The following is a 14,775-nucleotide window of genomic DNA, read 5'->3' as shown; positions in this document are numbered from 1 at the left end:
CCCACGGTCCCGCCCCCGCCCCCACCGGGCGCCCCTCGGCGTCTACTCACAGCGAGGACAGGGCTCCTTCCGGGGGGCAGCATGCCCGGCCCGCGGGGGGAGGACCCCCCCAATGAGGCGCGGGGCCGTGGGGTGCGCGGCCGCTGCGGGGAGGCGCGGGGGGCGGGGCTGCGGGCCTCGCGTGCGCCCCCCTCCCCGGCTCCGGGATGGGGAGGGGGCTCCGCAGCTGCAGGGGCCGCCGCCGCCCGCCCTCGCCGCGGCCCGCCGCCGCCTTCCTCCTCGCCTTCCCTTCTTCCTTCTTCCTTCCCCGCCGCCGGCCTTCCAGCCGCGCCTGCCTCCCGCACCCCCTCCGCGGGCCGCGCGCTCTCCCCCCACCCACCCCCCCCAGGCCCCGGCCCCGGCCCCGGCCCCCGCCTGGGACGGTGCGGCAGCGACCGACCGGGAGCAGCCGAGAGCGGCGGAGACGGGAGCGGAATACTGATGTGGAGGGGGAGCGAGGGAGGGAGGGAGGAGGGAGGAGGGGGGAGGGGGGCGGGGAGGGAGGGGAGGGAAGGCCAGCGGAGGAGAGGGAGCGGGAGAGGGGGCAGCGCGGGGCGGGAGAAAGGAGGAGGAGATGGGTGAGGGGAGGGGAAAGGGGGGAGGGAGGGGAGGGAGGGGGGAGGGAGGATGGAGAGGAAGGGGGAGGGGGCCGAAGAAAGAGAGGAGGGTGAGAGTGGGAGAAAAAAGGGGGAGAAAGACAGGGAAGGGGGAAGGAAGGAAAGGGGGGGAGTGGGAGAGGGGGGCAGAGATGGACAGAGATGGACAGAGGGAGGCAGTGGAGTGGGTCCCTCTGGGTACCTGCCTGCGGGAGGGAGGGGGTGGGTCAGGGGGAAGGAGGGAGGGGAGGAGGGAGGGGGTCTGGCTGGAGCTGGAAGTAGGGAAGGGAGGAGGGGGCAAGGGGCGAAGAGGCCTGGACCGGAGGAGAGGAGAAGGCAAACCTGGGGGTGATGTGGGGAGAGGGGGGAGAGGGGAGCAGGGCGAGGGGCTGTCACTCAGACCCAACGGATCCCCACCGGGTCCTGGGCCCTGGAAGGAGCGAGGAGACGCAGGGCCCTGGTTTGGAGCCCGGCCCCGGCCTGGCCTGTCAGGTGCCGGCGCCCGCCCGGGAGGGGGCAGAGGGCAGGGCCCACACCTCGGCCCATCCTCTCGCCTCCCCCAGGCGAGATGGCGGGTGTGGGGACGCATTTAGATCTGTGAAGCCGGCCGCACCTGGGGTGCAGGGGTGCAGGGAAGGGCGGCGGGCGCAGAGGCAGGGAGAGGCCGCCTGGCCCACCGTCGCCCCATCAGCCGCCCCCCTCCGTCTACTACCCCCAAGGCTTGGGCACCACCCCAGGGCGCCTGGCCTGGGGATTTAGGGGCATAGCAACCCAGCCTCGGGGGAAGGGCCGCAGCCCCTGCCCAGGGCCCCCAACCTCCCCCCAGGTCTGGCCCTGCTCCCCTCGGAAAGTCGGCCACTAACTCTGGACACGGAGGAGAGAGAAGAGATAAGGGTTCCAGGACCCGGACTCCACCCCCCCCCCCCCCCCCCCCCCCCGGCCTCCATCCCCTTTAGCCCTTCTCATTCCTGAGAGCCCAGGGCGGGCGGGGAAGGTGTGGCAGAAATGGGGCGAGGCGGAGGCCGTCGGGGGAATGAGGCCGCCCCCCCCCCACCTTTGTCAGAAGCCAAAGTTGAGGACAGACCCCGAGTTCCCGGGACAAGCGAGGTCACATGTGGGTGCCTACAAGCAGCTGCGGGTGGGGGCGGGTGAACCCAGAGATGTGAGGGCTGCAGAGAGGGGAAACTGAGGAAAGGAGAGACAGGTGGGGGCCAGGGAGCAACAGGTGGGCCGAGGAGCCTGGGGCTCCCACCTGGGCGCTGCTGCCACCTGGTTTGGGAGCCGGAGGCGCGAAGCCGTGCGCACCCCAGAGCGCAGCCCCAAGGTCAATGGCAACGCTGGCAAAACAGTAATCATAAGCGCGGCCAGCGTGCCCTGCGTCCTCGCCGCCCGAGGGCTGATGCGGGCCCAGCGCCTCAGGCACTCCTCATGGACGCCTCACCACCACGCGGAACCGCTCCTCAAGGCCTGGGGGGAGGGGGGGGGCCAGCCTTGACCCTGTAGTTACGAGAGGGTGTGTGGGGAGAGGCCAGAGCCGGGGACACAGGGGAGAAGTTCAACAGCTTCCCAGCCCCCCAGGCCTCCTGCGGAGGGTCCAGCCCGCCCCGCCCGTGGTGGCTCTCGCTGTGGGACGGAAGGAGAAATGGGTGGCCATCCAGCCCCAGGGCTCACGGAGGCCTAACCAGGGCCAGGCACGGGTGGGGACCCGGGAAGCAGCTGCATGGAGCTGGCCGTCCTGAACAGGCGACCGAAGGCCCGATCTCAGAGCAATCAGAGGGGGCCCCGCCCGGGGGAGGGCGGGCTGGAGGCACCACAGGCACGGACTGGCCTGTGATCCAGGGGGTCCTCCTGCAGAAAGTGGCTTTTTAAAAAATATATTTTATTGATTTTTTTACAGAGAGGAAAGGAGAGGGATAGAGAGTTAGAAACATCGATCAGCTGCCTCCTGCACAACCCCCACTGGGGATGTGCCCGCAACCAAGGTCCATGCCCTTGACCGGAATCGAACCTGGGACCCTTGAGTCTGCAGGCCGACGCTCTATCCGCTGAGCCAAACCGGTTAGGGTAGAAAGTGGCTTTTTAAAATAGACCCTTGTATTGATTTCAGACAGAGAGAGGAAGAGAGAGAGAGACACATCAATGATGAGAGAACCATTGATCGGCTGCCTCCTGCACGCCCCACACCCAGGATGGAGCCCACAACCCTTACATGTGCCCTGACCGGGATTCCAACCCTGACCTCCTGGTTCATAGGTTGATACTCAACCACTGAGCCACACTGGCCGGGCTGGAGAAGGTGGCTTTTAGGATGAGACTGAAATGATGAGAAAGAGGCAGCTGGGGGAGGGGGGTCAGGCAGGGGAGTCCCCAGGGAGAGGACTGTGGAGCTTCTAGAAGCCCTGGCTGGGCGGTGAGCTTGGCCCCGTGGAGGGAGGAGAGGAGGCGGGCATGGCAGGGTGTCCAGGGGCCCGGACACGGGGGAAAGGGAGGGCGGAGCCTCAGGGCTGCTCAGACACAAACCGGTCCTCAGTGCTATTCTGTCCCCTGGACGTTGCCCACAGGGTAACTCCAGCAGCTGTCCTGAGCCTCCCCCGCACCCTTTTTTTTAAATCCTCACCTAAGGATATTTTTTAATTGATTTTTAGAAAGTGGTAGGGAGGAAGGAGGGGGAGAGAGAGAGACGCATTGATGTGAGAGAGACGCCGATTGATCGCCTCCCACACGTGCCCTGACCTGGGCTGGGGACTGAGCCTGCAACCCAGGTCCGTGTCCTTGACTGGGGGTCAAACCGGAGACACTATGGTCTGTGGGCCGACGCGCTAACCACTGAACCAAACCAGCGAGGGCCCACTTTTCCTGTTTTTTCTAAATATATTTTATTGATTTTTTACAGAGAGGAAGGAAGAGGGATAGAGAGTTAGAAACATCGATGAGAGAGAAACATCGATCAGCTGCCTCCTGCGCATCTCCTACTGGGGATGTGCCCGCAACCCAGGTACATGCCCTTGACCGGAATCGAACCTGGGACCCTTGAGTCCGCAGGCCGACGCTCTATCCGCTGAGCCAAACCGGTTTCGGCCGAGGGCCCACTTTCCATTCCCATTTCCAGCGTTGACTGAGGCCTGCACTGCACCAGAAACCTAAGAGGGGGTGGCGGTAGGCACTCCCATAGTCCTGGGGGCTCAAGTGGTATGTTTACTGTTTCAAAAAACCAAATGGCCATCATCATGTTTCTTTACTTCAAGCTATAATTAAAAAAAAAAAAATCCACTCCGGGTTTTAACTGCGTGTCTCAACCCGATCAGAAGTTCTGATGGGCCTTGGCTGGCGTGCTCAGTGGTTAGAGCATCGGCCCATGCTCTGGAGGGTCCCGGGTTCCATTCTCGGTCGAGGGCACATGCCTGGGTTGCAGGTTCCATCCCTGGCCCCAGTCAGGGTGCATGTGGGAGGCAAACCATCAATGTGTCGCTCTCACATCAATGTTTCTCTCTCTCTCTCTCTCTCCCTCCCCTCCCTTCCATTCTCACTAAGAATCAATGGGAAGCCGAAACCGGTTTGGCTCAGTGGATAGAGCGTCGGCTTGCGGAATGAAGGGTCCCAGGTTCGATTCCGGTCAAGGGCATGTACCTGGGTTGCGGGCACATCTCCAGTGGGGAGTGTGCAGGAGGCAGCTGATCGATGTTTCTCTCTCATCGATGTTTCTAACTCTCTATCTCTCTCCCTTCCTCTCTGTAAAAAATCAATAAAATATATTTTTTTAAAAAAAGAATCAATGGGAAGAAAAAAACCAAACCCTTGGGTGAGGATTAAAAAAAAAAAAAGTTCTGATGGGCAGTTAGGTAAACCTTTGATAAATAAACTATGGGGGAGAGTAAGGCCTTTTCCACTCCGTGCAGTCCGGTTTGCTCCGAAACTCTTTCAAGGTGCGACCCCCCAGCGTTCCTGTATTCTGTTGGATACACTTACACTGAGCGCCCGCTGTGAGCCTTCCCCTCTGCCGGTAAAATGGTCAAGATTGTCACGGAGGGAGGAGAGGTCTCGGATGGGAACCTCCCAGCGTGTGCTCAGCAAGGCGCTCGCTTACCTCCCATTCTGACCTTCACGGTGCCTCCACCCCCAGCCCTCGCCCTCTTCAAGCCCTGAAAAGGGAACCCGGGGCTGGATGCTCGACTTTTGCAGCTGCCGCCCGCTGTCTGGTTTCCAAACATCTGTATTTGTCCCGAGTCAGTGCGGCCGACCGAATTTCCCAAAGATGGCTGCGCGCTCTCCACCCCCCACCCCTCCACCCCCAACACACACTCTGACACCCTTCCCTGAGCACTTCCCTTGGCACCGGGAGAGCTTTTGTGATTTTTTTTAAAAAATATATTTTATTGATTTTTTTACAGAGAGGAAGGGAGAGAGATAGAGAGTTAGAAACATCGATGAGAGAGAAACATCGATCATCTGCCTCCTGCACATCTCCCACTGGGGATGTGCCCGCAACCCAGGTACACGCCCTTGACGGGAATCGAACCTGGGACTTTCCAGTCCGCAGGCCGACGCTCTATCCACTGAGCCAAACCGGTTTCGACTTTTTTTTTTGACCAATGGAGCGCAGTGGAAGTGACGTCATGTGGCGTCCAAAGCTGGGTCATCAGAGAGATGCAGCTTCCTGTTTACTTGCTGGAATATTTGCTCTTGAGCCTTCGGTGCTGTCTAAGCCAGCTGGAGGCCCTGAGGCAGCCATGCTGGGAGGAAGCTCAACTAACCCACGTGGAGAGGCCCTGACAATGCAGAGGGAGAGAGGCCGGCCAGCACACAGCCGCTGCGGCTCTCCTCTGCTGCAGCTCTCGCCACCCTCTCACTGAATCCTCCTGAGAGACCCAGAGCTGGCACTGCCCAGCAGAGTCCTTCCCAAATTCTTTATTTTTTTAAAAAAAAGGAATGACTGTCATGATGGTGACATGTTTTGTGAGTAACACATCTCCATGCATGTATGTGCATGTGTGTATATACATACATGTATGTCATAGGTAGATACGATGATATGCCCATATGGTAGAAAGATAATCAGCCAAGCAGTGATGTTTCTATCTCTCTCTCCCTCTCCCTTCCTCTCTGAAATCAATAAAAAATGTATTTTTAAAAAAGGGTAAATCATGTCCTGACCAGTTTGGCTCAGTGGATAGAGCGTCAGCCTGCAGACTGAAGGGTCCCGGGTTCGATTCCGGTCAAGGGCATGTACCTTGGTTGCGGGCACATCCCCAGTAGGAGATGTGCAGGAGGTAGCTGATCGATGTTTCTCTCTCATCGATGTTTCTAACTCTCTATCTCTCTCCCTTCCTCTCTGTAAAAAATCAATAAAATATATTTTTTTTAAAAAAAGTGTAAATCAGCCCATATTATCCCTATCCTAAGACACCCTGAGGACCCCCCCACCCCACTTTGAGTGAAGCCTGTACTCCTGACGGAGGCCTCTCAGGCCCCGCATAGTCTGGGCCCGATACCACGCCAGCCTCATCTCCTGCCACTCACCCCTTGCCCCCTGCACTCCAGCTCCGTCCACTCTGTGAGCTCATTCCGACCTCAGGGCCTTTGCACTCGCTGCTCTCTGCCCGGAGCACGTCTCTCCCAAGTTTGCACCTGGCTGGCTCCTTGTAGTTCTCAGGCCTCAGTTCAAATATTGCCGCCTCCAAGGGGCCCCTCGTGTACAACTGACTTCCAGGCACCCTCCCCCCCTCTCCTGGCCACTCTCTGTGCCGTCTTCTTCTGCGCATTTATCCACAACTGACATCTTGCGCGTTCGCCCGCGACTCACTGGCCGCTCTCCCACCAGAAGGCCAGCTCCTTGAGAACAGCCTCCGTGGTGACTGTATCCTGGGCGTCTGGAAAGTGTCAGGGAAATTGCGTGTTGTCATTAAATCTGTCGACCACAACACACTCCGTCCAGTCTCCTACGTGCACTTCGGCTGTTCCTTCTGGAAACAAAATCAGCCCTCAGCACAGCAGACACTGACTGGCCGTGTGGTGCCGCCTATGCGTTAGCCTTGAATCCACACAGAACCCTGGCCGGTTTGGCTCCGTGGAGAGAGCGCTGGCCTGCGGACTGAAGGGTCCTGGGTTCGATTCCGGGCAAGGGCACAGGCTGGGGTGGCGGGCTCGATCCCCAGTGTGGGGCGTGCGGGAGGCAGCCGATCCATGATTCTCTCTCATCATGGATGTTTCTATCTTTCCCTCTCCCATCCTCTCTGAAATCAATACAAATATTTAAAAAAATGACACAGATAGGAATCTTAGCATCCTGAAGGCCAGAAGTGCAAGACCAGTCTCACTGGGCAAGATCAGACGCAGGGATAGAGAACAGACTTACAGCTGTCAGAGGGGATGGGACTTTCAGGGCTCGGTGAAAAGGTGAAGGGATGAAGAAAAGGCACAAAAAACACCTCATCGACATAGACAGTGGTATGGTGATGACCACAGGGAAGGCGGGTAGGGGAGGTACAAGAGGGTAAAGGGGAGAACAGTGGTGGTAGAAGGAGATCTGACTTGGGGTGTGGTGAACACACAATACAATAAACAGACGATGTCGTATGGAATGGTACCCCTGAAACCTACGTAATCTTATTAGCCAACGCCACCCGAATACATTCAATAAAAAGGGGGAAATGGCCCTCGCTGGTTTGGCTCAGTGGATAGAGTGTCGGCCTGCAGACCGGAGGGTCCCAGGTTCGATTCCTGTCAAGGGCACATGCCTGGGTTGCGGGCTCAGTCCAACGTGCAGGAGGCAGCCACTCAGTGATTCCCTCTCATCACTGATGTTTCTCTCTCTCTCTTCCTCTCCCTTCCTCTCTGAAATCAATAAAAAGATATATTTTTTAAAAAGGGTGGGGGGAGTTATTGTCAGTTTGAGAGAGTGTAGATGGGGCTGGGGGGTGGGGACCCTAGGAGGCCGCCTGCATTTCTTGGCTCAGGCCTCACATCACTGCAGTGTCTGTTTGCACTGTCAAGCGCTTCCTCAGACCCTGACACCCCCCCGCCCCGCCCTCCCTCTTATAAGGACCCTTCTAATGACATTGGGATCACCTGTAATCCGGCGTAATCTTCCCGTTTTCACGAGCCTTGCTGTAGTCACCTCTGCAAAGTCCCTTTTGCCATGTAAATCAACATACTTCCGGGTTCCCGGGGATTAGGACGTGGGCAGAATAAACTGCCACAATGATCATGAAAGAGCAGGTGGGGAAGAGAGAAAAGTAGAAGAAAAAAGAGCCCTGGCCAGGTTGCTCAGTTAGTGAGAGATCGTCCGATAGGCCGCGGTTGCGGGCACGGGCAAGAATCCACCAGTGAATGCATGACTAAGTGGAACAGCAAATAGATCTCTCTCTCTCTCTCTCTCTCTCTCTCTCTCTCTCCTCCCCTTCCTCTCTCTCTCCCCCCCCTTCCTCTCTCTCTCTCTCTAAAATCAATTAAAAAAAGAATAATAAAAGAAGTAGAGCCCTGGCCAGGCAGCTCAGTTGGTTAGAGCATCATCCCTGCATGCCAAGGTTGTGGGTTCGATCCCTGGTGAGGGCACATACAAGAAGCAACCAATGAGTGCATAACTAAGTGGAACACAAATTGATGTTCTCTCTCAAAAAAATCCTCCCCTATATAATAAAAGGCTAATATGCAAATCGGCCAAACAGCAGAGCGACTGGTCGCTATGCTGCGCACTGACCACCAGGGGGCAGACGCTCAATGCAGGAGCTGCCCTCTGGTGGTCAGTGCACTCCCATGGGGGGAGCACCGCTCAGCCAGAAGCCCTGAGCCAGGCTCACAGCTGGCAAGTGCAGCGGCCAGGGAGGGCCTAAGCCGTCAGTTGGACATCCCCTGAGGGCTCCTGGACTGTGAGAGGGTGCAGGCTGGGCTGAGGGACGCCCCCCACCCCCCCGCCCCAGTGCAAGAATTTTTGTGTACCAGGCTTCTAGTCAATAAATAAATTTAAAAAAAAATTTTTAAGTACAGTGGGGCCTTGACTTATGAGTGTCCCGACTAATGAGTTTTTTGAGATACCAGCTGTCTCTCGGCCGATTTTTTGCATTGAGTTGCCAGAGTAATTTGAGTTAACGGGCTCCTTAACAAGCTCGGTCTTGGAACGAATTAAACTCATAAGTCAAGGCCCCACTGTAGTCTTAAAAAAAGTAGAAAAAGTTCCATACTCCCTCCTTCCAAATACAATCACTCCTCATCAGTTTGGTGCATTGCTACTTCGTCCGTAAAAGCACGGGGGCACTCGTACTTCACATACAGCGTGTGCACCACTTTCGTTCATTGAACATCACCTCGCCAGCATCTCCATGCTCACCTGTGCTCCTCAAATTGTCATTTTCAGTGGCTGCGTGATCTCCCATTGAGTTCGTTAACTTACCCATTCCCTTGGAGCCGGGTACCTGGTCATTTCATTAAAGGAAAACTACAGTCATTGCGTCATGGCGAGCTTCTGTGTGAGTCTCTTTTCCGGCACTTGACATCTACCTGCTGTCCGCAGGGGCAGAAAAAAGAACCAATGAGCTGCTTTAAGGCTGGGCCCATGGGCGTGTCAAAAGGAAGTAAACAGAAGAGTTAATGTGAAAAACCTGTGCTAGCTTTCACTGCAGGTTTTGTTAATGACCTAGTAATCCGACGTCTAGGAACTTACATTAAAGAAATAATCAGGCCCGGCCGGTGTGGCTCAGTGGTTGAGCGTCGACCTATAAACCAGGGGGTCACGGTTCAATTCCCGGTCAGGGCACATGCCCAGGTTGCAGGCTCGATTCAAAAATATATTTAAAAAAAGAAATAATCAGAGAGGTACCTGGGTGGCTTAGTTGGTTGGAGTGTTGTCCCCGACACCAAAAGGTTGCAGGCTTGATTCCAGGTCAGAGCACATCCCTGGTTGATTTCAGAGAGGAAGGGAGCAGGAGGTAGAGAGAAACATCAATGATGAGAGAGAATCATGGATCGGCTGCCTCCTGCACGACCCCTACTGGGTATCGAGCCCGTAACCCGGACACGTGCCCTGACCGGAAATCGAACCATGACCTCCTGGTTCATAGGTCGGCGCTCAACCACCGAGCCACCCTGGCCGGGCAGTAGTGGCTTTTGAATTTGTCCATCCCAGGGGGCCTCTTTTTTACTTTTGTAATTTTCTCTTAAGGCAGCTGGGGACCCTGCCATAGGAGAGCAGAGGCTGCCTGAGCAGGAAGGGAAAGCAGAGGAAAGCAGGCAGGAGGAACAGGAGACGAGTGCCTGATGCAGCCGCTCCTGATGCAGGCTCTATTTGTGAACTGGACAGTTACATTAACCACGAAATGTGCACTCCCCCCTCTTTTTTTTTTTTTTTTTTTTTGCTTTAAGCCAGTTTCATTGGGGTTCTGTTACTTGCCAGTGTGACAGCCTGGCTGATATTGCGAGGGCCTGGCCCGCTAACTGTCTCACAGGGCCCAGCGCTCTCATCCCTCCAGGCCTGGCAGCTCACCTAACTGCGAGGAAAGGGCGGCCTCAGCAGCAGCAGCAGCAGCAGCAGCAGCAGCAGCAGCAGCGAAGGCAGCTGTATTGACCCGGTTCTGCCATTGCAATAGCGGCAATTGCAGCGATTAAGTGATTTGTCCAAATGCCGCTGGGACTTGCCGGTGGGTTGCGCGCTCCGGGCCCTGTGTCCCATGGGCAGGTCCGCTGTGGTTCACGGGGAAAGCAGCTCTGAGACAGGGAGGGGCCAGCGGCAGGCTCTTCCGATTTCCACCTGGGGTGTCTCCCCTCGTGCTGCCTCTCGGCTGATAGTGGTCAAGAAAGCATTTTGGGGGGGACAGTCAACGTGTATGTCCCGCACAGCGTTGGCAAAACCGCAGCCGGCTGGTGACTGCAGCGTGGATGAGGATGTGGGAAAGCGCCCTCCATCCGGTCACCGGTCGCCGGCAGGAGTGACAACTGGAGGCCTCCCACCCTCCACACCCTGGCCGGGGCCTCACCATGTGTGTGGGGGTCGCTAGGCTCTGCACGGTCATGTGACTGCTTTGGCCAATGGCAGGTGGGCGGAAACAACAGTGTCAGTTCTGACTCTAGGACTGAAGAGGCCTGGGACCTTGTCTTTTTTTTTTTTTTTTTAATTTATTGATTTCAGAGAGGAAGAGAGAGGGAGACAGATAGAAACATCAGTGATGAGAATCATTGATCGGCTGCCTCCTGCACGCCCCGGCACTGGGGATTGAGCCCGCAACCTGGGCATGTGTCCTTGGCCGGAACTGAACCTGGGACCCTTCAGTCCGCAGGTTGATGCTCCCACTGAGCCAAACGGGAAGGGCTGGGACTTTGCCTTTAGTCCTCTGGGTCCCTGCTCTGTGTCGCAGCTGACCTGCCCTCAGCCTGGGCCCCAGAATCAGCACCCGGAGCTCCCCTGAGCCAGCCAGGCCTGCCGCCCAGGACAGAGCAGCCCTAGGCCAGCCCGTCTGGCACATAAGCAATAACACATGATTTTTTGAATTGATTTTTTTTTTAGAGAGGAAGTATGTGTGTGGAGAAAGAGAGAGAGAGACAGAGAGAGACAGAGAGAGAGAGAGAGAGAGAGACCCTGATCGGTTGCCTCCCATATGCGCCCCGGCTGGGATGGACCCTGCAACCCAGATATGTGCCCTGATCGGGAGTCGAACCCGCAACCTTTAGTGCACAGGATGATGCTCCAACCAACGGAGCCACCGGCCAGGGCACACACGACTGTCGCTTGAAGTTGCGGAGTTCCTGGCATTCATTATACAGCAATAGCTGCCAATGACAGGAAGTGCTGATTGAAATGAAATGGACATGCCCACGCGCCCGTGCTCCCGCCTCTCCTTATGTCCCCCGAGGAGACAGGCGTGTCCCCAAGGAAACCTGTGTAGGGGCGTTCACAGCGACGGTGGTGGTAGGAGCAGAGACACCAGAAACAACCTCCATGTCCAGCAACAGGAGGACGGGCCCAGAAACGCGGGCGCTCTGGGATATGACGGCAGCTTTTTAAAGAAACCGCACGGGCTGATTTAAATAGATCTGGATAGATTTCCCAGGCACGCTGTGGAGCTAGAAGAGCAAGCTGCAGAACAGCATGTACGGCGCGATCCAATTTATGTGAAAACACACTTGCATGCTTGCTCAAAACAATACTACTCATCTACTCGACAATACTATGCGCCCCGGGCGTTCCTGGGTACACAGACACGCTCTCAGACAGAGGCCTGGAGGGACCCGCCAGCAGCTGCCGGCCGTGGTTACTGGCGGGACGGAGTCTCAGGTTGGAAAGGGGTGATCAAGGGGGGCTTGAGCTTCATCTGTAAACTGTTTTATTTTTTTAAATATATTGTTATTGAGTTCAGAGAGGAAGCGAGAGGGAGAAAGAGATAGAAACATCCATGATGAGAGAGACTCATTGATCGGCTGCCTCCTGCACACTCCCTACTGGGGATGTGCCCTCAACCAAGGTACATGCCCTTGACCAGAATCGAACCTGGGACCCTTGAGTCCGCAGGCTGACGCTCTATCCACTGAGCCAAACCGGTTAGGGCTAAAGTTCAGATTTTTAAAAAATATATATTTGTATTGATTTCAGAGAGGGATAGAAACATCATTGATGAGAGGGAATCATTGATTGGCTGCCTCCTGCACATTGGACCAAGCCCACACACCCAGGCATGTGCCCTTGACTGGAATCAAACCCGGGACCCTTCAGTCCGCAGGCTGACGCTCTATCCACTGAGCCAGACCAGCCACACCAGCCTTCTGTCCCGCCAATGCGCCAAACATGCATCCGTTCCCTCGTTCTTCCTTCGGCTTGGAACCAATGTTGGAAAAGCCAAGAGGCGGACCAAGTACATGTTCAAGGGCCAGCTGAGGATGGGCCCTCCGTGACTGGGGGTGGGGGGATTTAATTCTGCAAGAAGCCATTATGGCAAAAAACAGAACATGGATTCCCTGACATTCATTTTATTATTTCGTATTTTTAAGTGAATATGGGCCTAGATTTTTCTTTTCCAGGCTCCTTGTCGGGTTTCAGTCTCAGAGTCCGGCTCGCCTCCCACACTGAGCGGAAGACATGGCTCTTCGAGTCTCTGGAAGAGTTTGCATCACATGGGAATTGTTTCTTCCTTCGTGTTTAGCAGAACTTGCCAGAGACAATGTCTGGACCCAGAATTTTCTTGGTGGTTAATTTTAACTGACTGATTCCGTTTGCCTGAATGGTTTTATGACTAAGCAAATGCTATATTTCTTCTCGAGTTATTTTTGGTAGGTTATCGTTTTCTAGGGATTTGTCCATTTCGTCTATATTTTCAAATTTATTCGTACACATCCAATTTTTACCTTGTTAAATTCTGTAGCATCCAGGGCATATTTAGATTACTTTTTATAGTTCCTAGGTTCCTAAAGAAAAATGACCACCTTATATTTTATATCAACAAAGCATGTTTTTATCTAATAAATTCCAAAAATCACAGGTACTTAGTGCATCTGTTGCTAGTGTCTCTTATTTCGGCTGGTTCTTGTTCCTGGCACTTGGTCTATTCGGTTATATCTGTGTGCGACTCGCTTTCCTTGAAAATATGTTTAAAGGAACGATTCGAGGCCTTTAGTGAAGTGTCTTCTCACAGAGAACACTTTGTGTGCTGTCAAAAGCGTAAGAACACTGCCAGTCTGAGACTAAATCAAATTCACACCCTGAGGTCTTTGGACCACCCACGTGACGGTCGGAAATTCCCAAATGAGGGTCACGTTTCTTCTGGTTTCCCTTCCCCTTCAGGCATGGCCACTGCTTCCCCAGTTTAACGTGGACTCCCACCTAGGGTGGGCCCTGCGCCCTTCTTATTCCTCTTACCCGAGAAGCCATCAAATGTGCCAGGACTGAGATTTCTTCAGGGCTCAAGTCCTCTGACGGCTCCTCTGGCCTCTCCATTTCCCTTCAGTTATGGCCTGACAAATCTTGTGAGACCTTGAATGCTTTTATTTTTATTTATTTATTTTTTTAAAAAATATATATTTTATTGATTTTTTACAGAGAGGAAGGGAGAGAGATAGAGACTTAGAAACATCGATGAGAGAGAGACATCGATCAGCTGCCTCCTGCACATCTCCCACTGGGGATGTGCCCGCAACCCAGGTACGCATGTTTGATCCCTTGACCGGAATCGAACCTGGGACCTTTCAGTCCGCAGGCCGACGCTCTATCCACTGAGCCAGACCGGTTTCAAACCGGTTTCGGCCCTTTAATGCTTTTAAGACTTGACAGTCATTAAAGAGGGAGGGCTGATCTAAATATCCGAGCCTGCCATCATCAACCTCAACTCCTCTGTCCTCGTAGCTCTGCTCACTTTCTCTTCTTAGTACTTGACACGAGTTGACATTATCTGTCCACCAGCTAGGTGGAAGGCTCCACGGGTACCTATGCTTCGCCTTGCTCACTGCTGTTTCCCCGGCACCCAGGACAGTGGCTGTGGCACGTAGCGACTACTCAATGCTTGTTGCATGAATGAGTGAAAAAAGGAGCCATTTTGCAACCTTTTTGTGCTGGGGCGACAGTGGGCCAAAGCAAGACGACTGGGGGACGCAGACACTGTGTGAAGGCAACGTAGCAAAGTGGCATCAAGAAGTAAGTGAAAGCCCTGGCCCGTTTGGCTCAGTGGATGGAGTGTCAGCCTGTGGACCGAAGGGTCCTGGGTTCGATTCCGGTCAAGGGCACATGCCTGGGTGTGTGGGCTTGGTCCAACGTGCAGGAGGCAGCCAATCAATGATTCCCTCTCATCAGTGATGTTTCTATCCCTCTCTGAAATCAATACAAATATATATTTTTTAAAAATCTGAACTTTAGCCCTAACCGGTTTGGCTCAGTGGATAGAGTGTCAGCCTGTGGACTCAAGGGTCCCAGGTTCGATTCCGGTCAAGGGCATGTACCTTGGTTGAGGGCACATCCCCAGTAGGAGGTGTGCAGGAGGCAGCTGATCGATGTTTCTCTCTCATCGATGTTTCTAACTCTCTATCCCTCTCCTTTCCTCTCTGTAAAAAAATCAATAAAATATATATATTTTTAAAAACCTGAACTTTAAAAAAAAAGAAGAAGAAGGAGTGTGAGCCTCCCTGGTTCTCAGTGCTTCCCAGGATCAGGTGGTGGGCTGGGCTGTGGTCA

The 14,775-nt window shown here is 54.9% G+C and overlaps 1 protein-coding gene across 1 annotated transcript in view; it reads right to left on the bottom strand.

Annotated features, from left to right (window-relative positions):
- Positions 1-370, bottom strand: part of LRRC4B (leucine rich repeat containing 4B) — a 44,300-nt gene extending 43,930 nt beyond the window's left edge. The window contains exon 1 of the mRNA XM_059665902.1: positions 51-370. The gene's annotated coding sequence lies outside the window, so the exon portion shown is untranslated. The remainder of the gene's footprint in view (positions 1-50) is intronic.
- Positions 371-14,775: the final 14,405 nt, after the last annotated feature.

The sequence above is a fragment of the Myotis daubentonii genome, chromosome 15 (genome assembly GCF_963259705.1).
Source record: "Myotis daubentonii chromosome 15, mMyoDau2.1, whole genome shotgun sequence".
Classification (NCBI taxonomy): Eukaryota; Metazoa; Chordata; class Mammalia; order Chiroptera; family Vespertilionidae; genus Myotis; species Myotis daubentonii.
Note: the sequence above shows the minus strand (reverse complement) of the source record. Positions and strands in the feature narration are given on the sequence as shown.